Below are 16,938 nucleotides of genomic sequence, written 5' to 3'. Positions count from 1 at the left end.
CACTCGTCGTTACCTCCTATGCATACATATGTATCTTCTGCAGTTCCTCTATAGTCTCCATAGTTACCATAGTCTCTACCTACAGTATCGGTTGTCCCTGAGCATCTATAGTCCCAATAGCATCCATAGTCCCTATAGGTGTAGCATCTATGGTCCCTACATCATCTATAGTCTTTCAGCATCTATAGTCCCTCAGAATCATAGTATCAATAGTTTATATAGTCATAAATGTTATGGTCTCTATAGATTTTATAGTCTTGCCGCTTCCCATGCATATGGAATTGTCAGTGGGGTCTCTCCTGCACTCACTCTAGCATTCTCTTAAGACTAGTTCTAGCCTTCTCCTAAGACTAGTTCTAGCCTTCTCCTAAGACTAGTTCTAGCCTTCTCCTAAGACTAGTTCTAGCCTTGTCCTAAGACTAGTTCTAGCCTTCTCCTAAGACTAGTTCTAGCCTTCTCCTAAGACTAATTCTAGCCTTCTCCTACGACTAGTTCTAGCCTTCTCTTAAGACTAGTTCTAGCCTTCTCCTAAGACTAGTTCTAGCCTTCTCCTACGACTAGTTCTAGCCTTCTCCTACGACTAGTTCTAGCCTTCTCTTAAGACTAGTTCTAGCCTTCTCCTAAGACTAGTTCTAGCCTTCTCCTACGACTAGTTCTAGCCTTCTCCTACGACTAGTTGTAGCCTTCTCTTAAGACTAGTTCTAGCCTTCTCCTAAGACTAATTCTAGCCTTCTTCTAAGACTAGTGGTACCCTTCTTCTACATCTCTTTGTTCAGTTGTATTGGTTTTATAATTTTTACTTTATTCTTATACTGATTCATTTAAATTGACTTACTGAAATTCAGTAGACGTGTCACTCAGAGGTTCGCGGATCTTCCCCTGGCAGCTCTCAGTAAAAGTCTTGTCTGGGCAGGTCCACGGCAACTTTGGTCAGACGAGAATTTCCCTTACGCTTTCCCACAAGGGATTGCGTCACCGGTGTCTCCCTCGCAGACCTTCACTGGGATGCTCCACAGGTGTAATCACTGATCCAGATTGACGCCAGATTGTGGTGGAAATTCAACACCAGGGATACCTGAAGCCAATCTTAAAATTAATCTTTATTATCAGCAAGCTGGAGAGGTTACAACAAACTCTACACACTGTACAGGTCTATCAGACGCTCCCTTGGGGCGGTCCCAGCAGTTGTCTTATATACGGCTATACACAGAAAAGTTATATTTGCATGATTTAGCATAATTAATTAATCACTACTGGTGGCTCGCACATGTGACTGGTGGCTCGCACATGTGATTGGTGGCTTGCACATGTGATTGACAAATACCTCACGAGGCTCTCTCTCTCTCCAAATTGAGACCTTGAAACTGAGATACCTCGGTTGTTCCCATAGTACTGTCAAGTACTGTCCCATAGTACTGTCGTACTGCCAAGTTGAGGAACAGTGACAGTGACAATTCCTCCATACACGATCAGTCAGTCATCTGCATGACCCTTTCTAATTAGTTATTAGAAAGTAGCATTGATTCAATATTTTGTAGCATTGATTTGATACATAAACATACCATTTCCCTCACAGTACATTCATTAAGCCAGGGTTTCCCAAACTCGGTCCTTGGGACCGCAAGGGGTGCACGAATGGGTTTTTGCCCTAACACTACACAGCTGATTCAAATAATCAACCAAACATTGACAATTTGAATCAGCTGTGTAGTGTTAGGGCAAAAGCCAAAACGTGCACCCCTTGCGGTCCCAAGGACTGAGTTTTGGAAACGCTGCATTAAGCCATTGTGTCATTAATAGAGAAATAACTATAACAACTGCTTCTGACTCCATCAGGTCTAATTAAATCTAACGCTGAAATTCTATCAAACCACACTTCAGGAAACTAGCACTGCTGGATACTGTATTAAAACTTCAACATCAAGCTTCCCCTTCTCTCCCAGCCTTGCTGGTCGTCCTCTTGCCAGTTACCACAATCTTGAGATCAATCAAGGAGGACAGAAAAAAGGTTCAGGATGGCAACTTAAAGGGGCAATCTGCAGTCGCTACATACTGTACATTTTTGGACTTCTAAATGCCTCATGTGCTTACTTCAACTGTCACACTCCATCAGAACCCAAAATAGAAGCTTGTTTTACTCCAATGTTTGTAAACAAAATAAATGTTAACAAACACTGTATAGCCTCAGAACATGGTTAAAACTATAATTGTGATATCATGGATGGTCAGTCCTTGCATCCGTAGCTCTATTTATGATTTTGAGAGTGGTTATACTTCTCCAACCCCATCCCTCAGCTTTTACCGAAACAGGGGCGTGGAAAACGCTTTGTTATTGTTTCAACTGCTGATTGCCGCTTTAAGTTAAGCTTAGTTAGATTCTCCGGCGACTGAGCACACAGTCCATATGCAGGTAATAAACTCTAGGTTGTAGCGCCGCCATAGCTTTACTACTGTCTGTCAATTAATACAATGGCCTAATTCCACTGAGTGTTGCCATAGATCTCACCTGAATGCTGGCCAGACACCAAATGCTCAGGCCAAGACTTGGATCAGTACAAAACAGTCTGATAACCTGGGCCAAATCCTCATATTTCAACAGTAACTTCGTGAATGAACACTAGCCTTATGAACCAGCCTGATTGGGTGATAGCTCACCATTCTGTTGCCACTTACAGAGATGGTGAATGTAGCTATCAGGCTGGTTCTATGAGGTCCGTTAGGAATACTGACAGACACAGAGGTTTTCAGAATTGGTTTTCAACACCAGAGAGAGAGAGAGCGCTGAAGTGATTACATTTTTACACTCTGAAGGCTCACTCAGCAGGTCTAATGGTTTCCTACTATTATGTTCTTGGAGAGGTGGGAATGTAGACTTCTCCCTGCTCACTGCCTAACCACACAGAACTCAGACCATGAATGGATTTACAGCAACCTCGACTCAGGGGTAACCGTAACATAGCAAATATAAATTCTGGGCACTCCAATTAGTACGATATGTTACATTTCATATGGTATGTATTAATTTGTGGATGCCCATCATCCATTTTGTATGATATGTTATGAATTACAATTCGTACAAAATGTTACGAATTTGCAATATGTATGACATTTCACGAATTCTAATTTGTTGTAGCTAACGTTAGCTAGGTGGCTAACATTAGCTCTCGGGATTAGGAGTTAGGGATTAAGGTTGGGGTTAAGGTTAGGATGGTTAAGGTTAAGGTTAGGAGTTAGGTTAAAAACTTCTTAGGGATAGGGGCGACATTTTCACTTTTGGATGAATTGGTGCCCAAATTAAACGGCCTCGTACTCTGTCCTAGATCATATGATATGCATATTATTATTACTATTGGATAGAAAGCACTCTGAAGTTTCTAAAACTGTATGAATTACATCTGTGAGTAAAACAGAACTCATATGGCAGGCAAACTTCCAAACAGGAAGTGAAAATTCTGAAATGGGTCGCTGTGAAAGGCATCGCCTATTCAATTGCCTTATATTTATGGATCTGTATGCACTTCATACGCCTTCCACTAGATGTCAACAGGCAGTAGAACGTGGAATGAAGCGTCTAGCCTGATGTGGGACCGAATGAGAGCCTTTGGAGTGACAGGTCAGGCATATTGCCAGTTCTTGGCCATGCACACAGGGCATGTCATGTCCTTGTCTGCAATGCGTTACATAGACATGAAGAAATGCTCCGTCTGGGACGTTATTGGATATATATGAGAAAAACATCCTGAAGATTGATTCTCAACTGAGTTTGACCAGTTTATTCGATTTGTAATATCACTTTTTGAAGTTTTCGTTCATTAGCGTAAAGTTCTATGGACACGTGAACTACACATGCTAGCCAAAGTTGCTAATTCGACAGAAGTAATGGACATTATAAAACAAAAAAACAATTTATTGTCGAACTAGGATTCCTGGCACTGCATTCTGATGAAAGATCATCAAAGGTAAGGGAATATTTATGATGTAATTTCGTATTTCTGTTGACTCCAACATGGCGGAGAATGGCTGAGCGTTGTCTCAGATTATTGCATGCTGTGCTTTTTACTAAAGTTATTTTTTAAATCTAACACAGCGGTTGCATTAAGAACCTGTGTATCTTTAATTATATGTTAAAAATGTATCTTTCATCAAAGTTTATGATGAGTATTTCTGTATTTCACGTGGCTATCTGTAATTACTTACTGAACATGGCGCCAATGTAAAACCACGATTTGTGGCCATAAATATACACATAATCGAACAAAACATAAATGTATCGTATAACATGATGTCATATGACTTTCATCTGATGAAGTTGTTCAAAGGTTAGTGATTAATTTTATCTCTATTTGTGGGTTTTGTGAAAGCTATCTTTGCTGTGAAAAAAATGGCGGTGTGTTTTTGGATATTGTGGTGAGCTAACATAAATATATGTTGTGTTTTCGCTGTAAAACATTTTAAAAATCGGACATGTTGGCTGGATTCACAAGATGTTTATCTTTCATTTGCTGTATTGGACTTGTGATTTCATGAAATTATATTATATTATATCGCTGTGGCGCTAGGCTAGGCTATTCTAGTCAGCGTTTCTGATGACAATGATCCCAGATCCGGGATGGGTAGTCCAGAAAGGTTATTAAGTACATATAACTAGGAATAAAGTGACAGATAATCAACAGTAGCAGCAGCGTATGTGATGAGTCAAAACAGTTAGTGCAAAAAGGGTCATGCAGATATTCCGGGTAATCATTTGTTGAGAATTTAGGAGGGTTAGCTCAATAGTCCAAAAAAGATTATCATGCGGCCAAAACTCAACAGCGTCTGCAACTATGCAGAATGTGCTTTGATTGAACAAAATATAAAACAAATGATGAAAAACAAAAATGCTTTTTGGTCTTAATTTAAGGTTAGGGTTAGGCATAAGGTTAGCAGTGTGGTTAAGGTTAGGGTTAAGGTTAGGTTTAAAGTCGCATTTTAAGAAGATAAATTGTAGAAATGTTTGGGGTTTATGACTTTGTGGCTGTGGTAAGTAGTGACGACCATGACTGAAAGGTTGTCACTATGGTAAAGTACAGTAATGACTCTACTTTTCCCTCTGATAGGTCAACTTTTTACCATATTGCTTACCCCTATCCAATCCTCTCAGATCTCTCTAGGTCTCTATACCGTTTGTGATAGGGTGTATACAAGTATCAATGGGGACTTAGGCAGGAAGTGAGTCATAGTCAAACAGGAAAGGGCAGGATCTTCCAATGTCTTGTTTTGGAGACACAGTGGGCCAAAGGCAGGATGGGAAATGTCCCGTGAACTCCAACAATGGCTGGAATGCAGCTCCAACACAACTGAGTGTACCAAACATCAGGATTTCTTTTTTTCAATTAAATCGGGATGCTGACCCATGTTGACTCCAATGCTTCCCACATTTGTGTGAAGTTGGCTGCATGACCTTTGGGTGGTGGACCGTGAAAAACCCAGCAGCGTTTCAGTTCTTGACACAAACCGGTGCACCTGGCACCTACTACCATAACCTGTTTAAAGGCACTTACATCTTTTGACTTGCCCATTCACCCTCTGAAAGGCACACATACACAATCCATGTCTCAATTGTCTCAAGACTTAAAAATCCTTCTTTAACCTGCCTCCTCACCTTCATCTACACAGATTGAAGTGGATTTAATAAGGGATCATAGCTTTCACCTGGTTTCTCCTGGTCAGTCTGTCATGAAAACAGCAGGTGCAGTATCAGAAAGAATCGCCTGAAACTAAACCCAAACCATAGGCATGGAATGAGAATACTGTGTATCTCAACGATAATCAACATACTGTTGATAAAGATCAGACAGTTATCTTCTTTACTGTCAATGGGAGAATTTAAAGGCTAAATTCACTGTGCAAACAGCCACCTGTTCTCAGTATTACGTTTCAAGTTTTAATGTCACATGCACAAATACAGGGAAGTGCCTTCCTTGCAAGCTCTAACCCCAACAATGCAGTAATCAATAACAATGTAATACTAAAAATAACAAGGTAGAACAAAAACAAAGGAGATATAAAAAAGAAGAAAGAAGAAGAAGACGATAAAGTAAGTAAGCATACTATATACAGGGTCAGTTCCAGTACCATATTTACAATGTGCAGGGATACTGGATCGATAGAGGTAGATATGTATATTAACCTCTAATTACATGTTTTTTCTGAGACCTGACCAGGAAAAACCCAGAGCCCTAGTTATAGGCTAAACTATGGACCCAGAGTTTTTCCTGGTCAGATCATGAGGTCAGAAAAACTTCCTGACCATACAACCATTGACCATCACTGAGCAGGCAGTGCATTCGATGGTCAGTACTGTAGCATCTAAACCAGGGATCAACAACTAGATTCAGTCACGGGACAATCTGTTCTTGAGTGGATGGTCAGGTCATAATTACAAATAATTTGTAGACTGCAAATGGAAGTCAAAAAGTCAAACTGGTGGAATATTTGACTAAAACAGACAAAACATAATTTCAGACCTTGCATACATTTGTATACAATCAATTATGTGTGGGAATACTTTGGTTGAGATTTCCAAAATGTTAATCAATTGCTGATTTGCTGGGTGTTTTACAGTCTTATATGTCCCAAAAAAAAATGTTTTATTAAGAATTCAATTGTTTATATTTTTTGCTAAGAAAACTTGGGGGGACAAAAATAAATTCCTTCTGGGCCCCACCCCCTATCTTTACGATTATCACTTCTGTGACAGCATGGGAGATATTGATCTGGATGGAAAGCTGTGATCCCTCCTTAACCAATAGCAAGTCGGTTGACAAATTTTTAATGGTGAAAGCCTTCTGTGGCACTGCCCTTGCTAAAACAGGCTTTGTGGTAATATAAGCACCTGCCATTGCACTATGCCATGGCACTCCAACCCTGTTCCTGGAGAGCTACACTCCCCTACCCTCCACCCTCTGCATACAATGCATTCAGAAAGTATTCAGACCCTTTGACTTTTTCTACATTGTGTTACGTTACAGCCTAAAATTGACAATAGTTCAATCGTTTCTTTCTCTCATTAATCTACTCACAATACCCCATAATGACAAAGCAAAAACAGGTTTTTATAAATTTGCAAAAATGTCTAAAAATAAAGAGAACTGAAACATCACATTTATATAGGTATTCAGATCCTTTACTCAGTACTTTGTTGAAGCACCTTAGGCAGAAATTACAGCCTTGAGTCTTCTTGGGTATGACACTACAAGCTTGGCACACCTGTATTTGCGGAGTTTCTCCCATTCTTCTCTGCAGATCCTTCTTGTCAATCGGGGGGCGCCATTTCGACTTTGTAAAAATTCGTTCCCAAATGAAATTGCCTCGTACTCAATTCTTGCTCGTACAATATGCATATTATTATTACTATTGGATAGAAAACACTCTCTAGTTTCTAAAACCGTTGAATTATTTCTCTGAGTGAAACAGAACTCATTCTGCAGCACATTTCCTGTCAGGAAGTGAGATTTCTGAAATCGAGGTCCCTGTTCTGAGGTCAGTTTATAAGTCCCCATGTAAGCTACGGGGCTACATGCACTGCATACGCCTTCCTCTAGATGTCAGTAAGTGGTGAGAATTTGAATGGAGTGGATTGCACAATCTGGGACACTATAAAGGCTCATGGAACGGAAGTACCGTTCTTTTCAACGGGGCGCCTGGCGCAAGAGGGACATCACAATGGCGTCCTGCAAAGCTTTCGTTTTAGCAGTTCTATATCTCCGGTCATGTTTTTATTCGTTATAGTTGTTAAAGACATCACAAGGTAGTTAATTTAAACCGACTTATAGCAGTTTATATCAGTTTATTGCGATTTTCTGGGATTTCTTTGTGACGCGCTATCAGGAGTTGGACACCTTTCCGGCACATAGCTAACGGTAGCGGCTATTTCGACAGGAGAAGAGGACGTCTTTCAACCAAAAGACGATTGTTCTGGAGAAAGGACACCTTGCCCAAGATTCTGATGGAAGCTCAGCAAATAGTAAGCAGTCTTTATGCTGTTAATTCGTATTTATGTTGACAAATGTCAAATAATAATTCCGCCATGAATTTCGGTGCGATCTCGCTTTAGCGCACGCTGTATTGCGCAGTAACGTTAATTTTAAAAATATAACACAGCGATTGCATTAAGAACTAATTTATCTTTCATTTGCTGTCCAATCTGTATTTTTTAGTCAAGTTTATGAATAGTTTTCGATTAGATTAGGTGCCTCTCCAAGATGGCGCCGGACAGATTGCTTGAAGTTTTGGCCACTAATCACATTGTATAACCACGATTTGTGCCGCTAAATATGCACATTTTCGAACAAACCCTATATGCATTGTGTAATATGATGTTACAGGACTGTCATCTGATGAAGAATATCAAGGTTAGTCAAAAATTATATATCTTTTGCCTGTTTGTTACGATCGCTAACCTTTGCTGCTGGTAAATGGTGTTGTTTTTCTGGCTATTGTGGTAAGCTAATATAATGCTATATTGTGTTTTCGCTGTAAAACACTTAGAAAATCTGAAATATTGTCTGGATTCACAAGATCTGTGTCTTTCATTTGCTGTACGCTGTGTATTTTTAAGAAAGGTTTTATGATGAGTAATTAGGTAATACACGATGGTCTCTGTAGTTATTCTAGTTGCTTTGGTGAGAGTTGTGATGGTGGCTGCAATGGGTAAACTATGATTTATACCTGAAATATGCACATTTTTCTAACAAAACATATGCTATACAATAAATATGTTATCAGACTGTCATCTGATGAAGTTGTTTCTTGGTTAGTGGCTATTTATATCTTTATTTGGTCGAATTTGTGATAGCTACTGATGCAGTAAAAAAATGGTGGAGTAAGAAAAGTGGTGTCTTTTGCTAACGTGGTTAGCTAATAGATTTACATGTTGTGTCTTCCCTGTAAAACATTTTAAAAATCAGAAATGATGGCTGGATTCATAAGATGTGTATCTTTCATCTGGTGTCTTGGACTTGTGATTTAATGATATTTAGATGCTAGTATTTACTTGTGACGCTATGCTAGGCTATGCTAGTCAGCTTTTTTACTGATGGGGGTGCTCCCGGATCCAGGTTTGGGAGGAATTAGAGGTTAAGCTCTGTCAGGTTGGATGGGGAGTGTCGCTGCACAGCTATTTTCAGGTCTCTTCAGAGATGTTCAGTCAGGTTCAAGTCCGGGCTCTACCTGGGCCACTCAAGGACATTCAGAGACTTGTTCCAAAGCCGGTCCTGTGTTGTCTTGGCTGTGTGCTATGGGTCGTTGTCCTGTTGGAAGGTGAATGTTCACCCTAGTCAGGTCCTGAGCGCTCTGGAGCAGGTTTTCATCAAGGATCTCGCTGTACTTTGCTCCGTTCATCTTTCCCTCGATCCTGACTAGTCTCCCAGTCCCTACCTCTGAAAAACATCCCTACAGCATGATGCTGCCACCACTATGCTTCACCGTAGGGATGGTGCCAGGTTTCCTCCAGACGTGACGCTTGGCATTCAGGCTGTCATGTGCCTTCTACTGAGGAGTGGCTTCCATCTGGCCACTCTACCATAAAGCCCCAATTGGTGGAGTGCTGCAGAGATGGTTGTCCTTCTGGAAGGTTCTCCCATCTCCACAAAGGAACTCTGGAGGTCTGTCAGAGTGACCATCGGGTTCTTGGTCACCTCCGTGACCAAGGCCCTTCTCCCCAAATTGCTCTAGGAAGAGTCTTGGTGGTTCCAAACTTCTTCCACTTAAGAATGATTGAGGACACTGTGTTCTTGGGGACCGTCAATGCTGCAGAAATGTTTTTGTACCCTTCCCCAGATCTGTGCCTTGACACAATCCTGTCTCGGAGCTCTACGAACAATTCCTTCGACCTCATAGCTTGGTTTTTGCTGTGATATGCATTGTCAACTGTGGGACCTTACATAGACAGGTGGGTGCCTTTCTAAATCATGTCCAATCAATTGGATTGTGCCTTGACACAATCCTGTCTTGGAGCTCTACGAACAATTCCTTCGACCTCATAGCTTGGTTTTTGCTGTGACATGCATTGTCAACTGTGGGACCTTACATAGACAGGTGTGTGCCTTTCCAAATCATGTCCAGTCAATTGAATTTACCACAGGTGGACTCCAATCAAGTTGTAGAAACGTTTCAAGGATGATCAATGGAAACAGGATTCACCTGAGCTCAATTTCGAGTATCATAGCAAAGGGTCTGAATACTTATGTAAATAAGATATTTCTGTTTTTTATTTTTTATAAATTTACAACAACAACATTTTTTCAACTGTTTTCACTTTGTCATTATGGGATATTGTGTGTAGATTCCTGAGATTTGTATGTATTTAATCCATTTTAGAATAAGGCTGTAACGTAACAAAATGTGGAAAAATTCAAGGGATCTGAATACTTTCAGAATGCATATATTTCCACTGTTATTGGCATATCCTCACTCTAGATGTACTTATCCTTTAAGTATCTACGTGAACTCTATTTATATTGTATATAATGTATGTAGTGCAAATTCCATGTCTGTATTCTGTCTTGTGTATTATGTCTATTGCTGGCCAGGTAAGGTCAATCAAGCCCAGCTAAAATATTTTTAATTATTTCAAGTATTATTTTCACTCAGGTCCGATACCCACCACTGGCCTGTTAATAACTCCTGATTAAAGTACTAACTACAGCAGGTGATTAGTACCTGGTCAAAAGTAGAGCACTATATAGGGAATAGAGTTGCATTTGGGACGTAGCCTAGAACTGGTGTCAGCACAGTAGCACCTTAAACCCAATGGTGAGAGAATGATTGTTGAACATCTTCCTGCCCAGGAGGAGAAAATGTTTAAACAGTGCAGTTACAACACTATAAAACAACATTGCTTGCTTATGAGAGAGAGAGAGAGAGAGAGAGAGAGAGAGAGAGAGAGAGAGAGAGAGAGAGAGAGAGAGAGAGAGAGAGAGAGAGAGAGAGAGAGAGAGAGAGAGAGAGAGAGAGAGAGAGAGAGAGAGACACATGGGGCTGAGTTCACAAACCTGTTCTACTAACACACTGAAGCCTCAGGTCCAGAACAACCAATCAATCAGGATAAACCAAATTACAACACAGTCAAAACAAAACTATATTGCTTATTGGGAAACACAAGCACAAACACAAAGCAAAATGCAGTGCTATCTGGCCCTAAATCGACAGTACACTGTGGCTAAATATTTGACCATGGTTACTGATCAAAACCTTGACAAAGTACAGGCTCAGTGAGCACAGCCTTGCCATTGAGAAGGGTAGACACAGGAAAACCTGGCTCCCTGTAGAGGAAAGGCTGTGCAACCACTGCACAACAGCAGAACCTGAGACGGAGCTGCATTTCCTGACAAAATGTAAAAAATATAAAACAATTAGAGAGTGTCATTTCCCCAAATTTGAAACCCTTATTCAAGGTTTCGTAGACCTCTCTGATGAGAGTAGGCTACCCGTCCTGTTGGGGGAGGACGCAGAGAGCTGTGGGTTGGCAGCGCACTACATTGCTGTCTGCCATAAGTTGAGGGACAGTGTCTGACAGACCAATCAACCTGCACATGTACTCTACTGTATGTTTATTGTTATTGTTGAATGTGTTGGTTATTTTGACACTTAGTTATTGTTGTTACTGTTGTCCCGTTGACAATTTTGATTCTCATTTTTATTTTTATATTGTAAATATCCAAAATAAGCTTTGGCAATATGTACATTGTTACGTCATGTCAATAAAGCAAATTGAATTGAATTGAGAAACAGAGGGAGAGAGAAACAGAGGGAGAGAGAGAGAGAGAGAGAGAGGGGGGAGAGGGGGAGAGAGAGAAACAGAGGGAGAGAGAGGGGAGAGAGAGAAACAGAGGGAGAGAGAGAGAGAGAGAGAGAGGGGGGAGAGGGGGAGAGAGAGAAACAGAGGGAGAGAGAGGGGAGAGAGAGAAACAGAGGGAGAGAGAGAGGGGGAGAGAAACAGAGGGAGAAAGAGAGGGGGGGGAGGGGGAGAGAGAGAAACAGAGGGAGGGAGAGAGGGGGGAGAGAAACAGAGAGAGAGAGAAAAACAGAGCGAGAGAGAGAAAGAGAGAAACAGAGAGAGAGAGAGAGAGAGAGAGAGAGACGCTATAGTGTTGAAACATGTAAAGGATATGTAGGCTTACAGCTGATTATATGTAAAGTACTCCAACTCCCTCAAGAGATTAAGTCACTCAATTATATAGTTCACAGCCCATGTCATAACAATGCTACTGTACGGTCATACTGCAAGGTTCATATCAAATTTCTTACGCATTCACCAATACTTTTAAATGATCTGAAATGATACATGTTCACTTGAGGTTGTGTTTCAAGAATGTGCTGTGTTTGTGTTCATGAGTTGATTGTGATTAATTCAGGACAATGTCGAAACCATCCAAGATTGGAGCCTTCTCCGTAATAAATGTATGCTCTAATAGATCCAAACATACTTTGCCTCATGAATACTGGTATAGGATATATATGTTGCCTGTGACAGAGCTCTATTGTAATTAGCGATTTGTTTTACTGGTGGTGAAAAGTCAACCTTCTTTCCTTTAAGTCCTCGCAGATCACATTGGATGGCAAGAAAAGCCCAGCTGTAAGTGAAGAATATACCATTCAATTATTTCCTTTCAATAAATTGCATTTTATATAGAGCTCTCAAAGAAGCCCCGACTTTGTGATCAGTTACACTTATTGATAGGAATCCTTGTGCTCGTTTTCACTCTCCATTCACCTCAGTGTTCCAGGACTAAAAGGCAGGAGAGAACCAAGGACAGAGGACAAAGACCCCCTCGCCCCGGATACTTGGCTGTAATGCCCGACCCTGTTCCTGTCAGTGTGGTGAGAGACAACTGGACATTTGTGAATGAGCTAGAGAAGGTGTGGTGTACACGACGGTATATGTTTCTGACTGAATGATCCTTTACTGCCTTACGTTTACTTTTTTATCTGTGCATTGTTCAGCCTTACAGATCCTCGTCATAGAAGGAGAAGCCTTCTGAAACTGGCTTTGTTTTCTGGACTGCATGGACACAACGTCTATGTCTGTCTGTATTCTCTAAATGTAATTCCTGGAATTGACTCTGTATTTCAATGTTATTCAAAGTCTTAAAACACAGATAAAACCAAGAAACAACCGTTCTATATTCAAATGCTCAATGATATATTTCACAGTAGCAAATCTTTCAACAGTTTTATATCTCTGTTCTAGATATAGACATGTTATGTTCCAGGACAGGAACACAATTCAATCTATTTTAATGTTACAACCTCGCTATTGTAGTTATAATGAGAAGTTTGACACAATCAGGAAGTCATTCAGTCCACAAATCTCCGAGTGTCAGGTCGTCATGGACGTGTAATATCTCCAATGTTTTTCATCAACAGTTTTAGGGAGGCAGATTTAGGGAGGCAGTGAAATAATATAAACATGTTGATAACAGACTTATAGCACCAGATATCAAACATCTGGATGCTGGAAGTCTGTTAATCCTCTGTGTGTCCCTCTGTGTGTCCCTCTGTGTGTCCCTCTGTGTGTCCCTCTGTGAATCTATCTTATAGGCTTCAACATCCATCAGTAATGACTGTAATAATATTGTAATGCACTGCTTGACTATTATTTTTATAATTCCACTGTACTTTATATTCCTATAAAAAAATAATTATTCATGAAGTCACAGAAACTGTGTTTTATTTTCTGTGAATTGCCTCTCTGTGACTTATGTGTCTTTCCTCACTGGAAAGTGATTGCAATGACTGCATTTGTATAGTATATGTATAGCGCCATTCCACCTACAGTAGCTTCTCAAAGCACTGAACAAAAATATAAACGCAACATGCAGCAATTTCTAAGATTTGACTGAGTTACAGTTCATATAAGGAATTCAGTCAATTGAAATAAATTCATTAGGCCCTAATCTATGGATTTGACATGACTGGGAATACAGATATGCATCTGTTGGTCACAGATACCTTGATAAAAATTGGTATCAGCGTGACACATCTCCTTCGTATAGAGTTGATCAGGCTGTTGATTGTGGCCTGTGGAATGTTGTCCTACTCCTCTTCAATGGCTGTGTGAAGTTGCTGGCTATTGTCGGGAATTGGAACGCGCTGTCATACACGTCAATCCAGAGCATCCCAAACATGCTCAATGGGTGACATGTCTGGTAAGTATGCAGGCCATGGAAGAACTGGGACATTTTCAGCTTTCAGGAATTGTTTGTTGATTTTTTTTATTTCAGGGGGTAGATCAGCTTTAATATTGCGGCTACATTGTTGCTTCCATCAATGTAATTGTCTGCATCATTTCCAATCCGCCATATATTTTTGGGGTAAATATTTATGTCTATATACAGTTGAAGTTTACATACACTTAGGTTGGAGTCATTAAAACTCATTTTCAACCACTCCAAACATTTCTTGTTAACAAACTATAGTTTTGGCAAGACGGTTAGGACATCTACTTTGTGCATGACACAAGTAATTTTTACAACAATTGTTTACAGACAGATTATTTCACTTATAAATCAATGTATCACAATTCCAGTGGGTCAGAAGTTTACATACACTAAGTTGACTCTGCCTTTAAACAGCTTGGAAAATTCCAGAAAATGATGTCATGGCTTTAGAAGCTTCTGATAGGCTAATTGACATAATTTCAGTCAATTGGAGGTGTACCTGTGGATGTATTTCAAGGCCTAACTTTAAACTCAGTGCCACTTTGCTTGACATTATGGGAATATCTAAAGAAAATCAGCCAAGACCTCAGAAAAAATGTAGACTCCACAAGTCTGGTTCATCCTTGGGAGCAATTTCCAAACGCCTGAAGGTACCACGTTCATCTGTACAAACAATAGTATGCAAGTACAAACACCATGGGGCCACGCAGTCGTCATACCGCTCAGGAAGGAGACGTGTTCTGTCTCCTAGAGATGAACGTACTTTTGTGCGAAAAGTGCAAATCAATCCCAAAACAACAACAAAGGACCTTGTGAAGATGCTGGAAGAAACAGGTACAAAATTATCTATATCCACAGTAAAATGAGTCCTATAGCGACATAACCTGAAAGGCCGCTCAGCAAGGAAGAAGCCACTGCTCCAAAACCGCCACAATAAAGCCAGACTACGGTTTGCAACTGCACATGGGGACAAAGATCATACTTTTTGGAGAAATGTCCTCTAGTCTGATGAAACAAAAATAGAATTGTTTGGCCATAATGACCATTGTTATGTTTGGAGGAAAAAGGGAAAGGCTTGCAAGCCAGAGAACACCATCCCAACCGTGAAGCACGGGGGTGGCAGCATCATGTTATGGAGGTGCTTTGCTGCATGAGTGACTGGTGCACTTCACAGTATAGATGGCATCGTGAGGGAGGAAAATTATGTGGATATATTGAAGCAACATCTCAAGACATCAGTCAGGAAGTTAAAGCTTGGTCGCAAATGGGTCTTCCAAATGGACAATGACCTCAAGCATACTTCCAAAGTTGTGGCAAAATGGCTTAAGTACAACACAGTCAAGGTATTGGAGTGGCCATCACAAAGCCCTGACCTCAATCCCATTGAAAATTTGTGGGCAGATCTGAAAAAGTGTGTGAGAGCAAGGAGGCCTAATAACCTGACTCCGTTACACCAGCTCTGTCAGGAGGAATGGGCCAAAATTCACCCAACTTATTGTGGGAAGCTTGTGGAAGGTTACCCAAAATGTTTGACCCAAGTTAAACAATTTAAAGGCAATGCTACCAAATACTAATTCAGTATATGTAAACTTCTGATCCACTGGGAATGTGATGAAAGAAATAAAAGCTGAAATAAATCATTCTCTCTATTATTCTGACATTTCACATTCTTAAAATAAAGTGGTGATCCTACCTGACCTAAGACAGGGAATTTTTACGAGGATTAAGTGCCTTGTTGCAAACAGGATGCATGTTTTGGAATATTTTTATTCTTTACAGGCTTCCTTCTTTTCACTCTGTCAATTAGGTTAGTATTGTGGAGTAAATACAATGTTGTTGATCCGTTCTCAGTTCTCATGTCACTACCATTAAACTCTGTAACTGTTTTAAAATCACCATTGCCCTCATGATGAAATCCCAGAGCAGTTTCTTTCCTTTCCGGCAACTGAGTTAAGAAGGTCACCTATATCTTTGTAGTGACTGGGTGTGTTAATACACCATCCAAAGTGTAATTAATAACTTCACCATGCTCAAAGGGATATTCCGGGTCTGCTTTTTTAATCTTTACATATCTACCAATCGGTGTCCCTCTTTGCAAGGTTGACTATGTGTGGGGTACAGAGAAGGGGTAGTCATTCAAAAATTTCCATGAGTCCATGCAACTTATTATGCGATTTGTTAAGCACAGTTTTACTCCTGAACTTATTTAGGCTTGCCATAAAGGGGTTAAATACTTATAAACACAAGATATTTTAGCTTTACATTTTTTTATACATTTAAAAAATGTTTTAACAAAATTCCACTTTCACGTTATGAGGTACTGTGTGTAGATCAGTGACACAAAATCTAAATCTAATCCATTTTAAATTCAGGCTGTAATATAACAAAATGTGGAAAAAGTAAAGGGTTGTTGTAACGATCCTCTTCCTGTGAATAACTGGACCAAAGCGCAGCGTGAGACGTGTTCATGATATTTTATTAAAATCAGAACACTAGAACAAAAAATAACAAAGAGGAAAACGAACAGTTCTGTAAGGAAACTAACAATACAGAAAACAACTACCCACAAAACACAGGTGGGAAAAGGCTACCTAAGTATGGTTCTCAATCAGAGACAATGATAGACAGCTGCCTCTGATTGAGAACCACACCCGGCCAAACACACAGAAATAGAAAACATAGAACACAAAACACAGAATGCCCACCCCAACTCACGCCCTGACCAAACCAAAATAGA

This window comes from Salvelinus fontinalis, chromosome 26 (assembly GCF_029448725.1).
Source record: "Salvelinus fontinalis isolate EN_2023a chromosome 26, ASM2944872v1, whole genome shotgun sequence".
NCBI classification, from domain to species: domain Eukaryota; kingdom Metazoa; phylum Chordata; class Actinopteri; order Salmoniformes; family Salmonidae; genus Salvelinus; species Salvelinus fontinalis.
The sequence above is the reverse complement of the archived record's forward strand: the minus strand, read 5'-3'. Positions refer to the sequence as shown.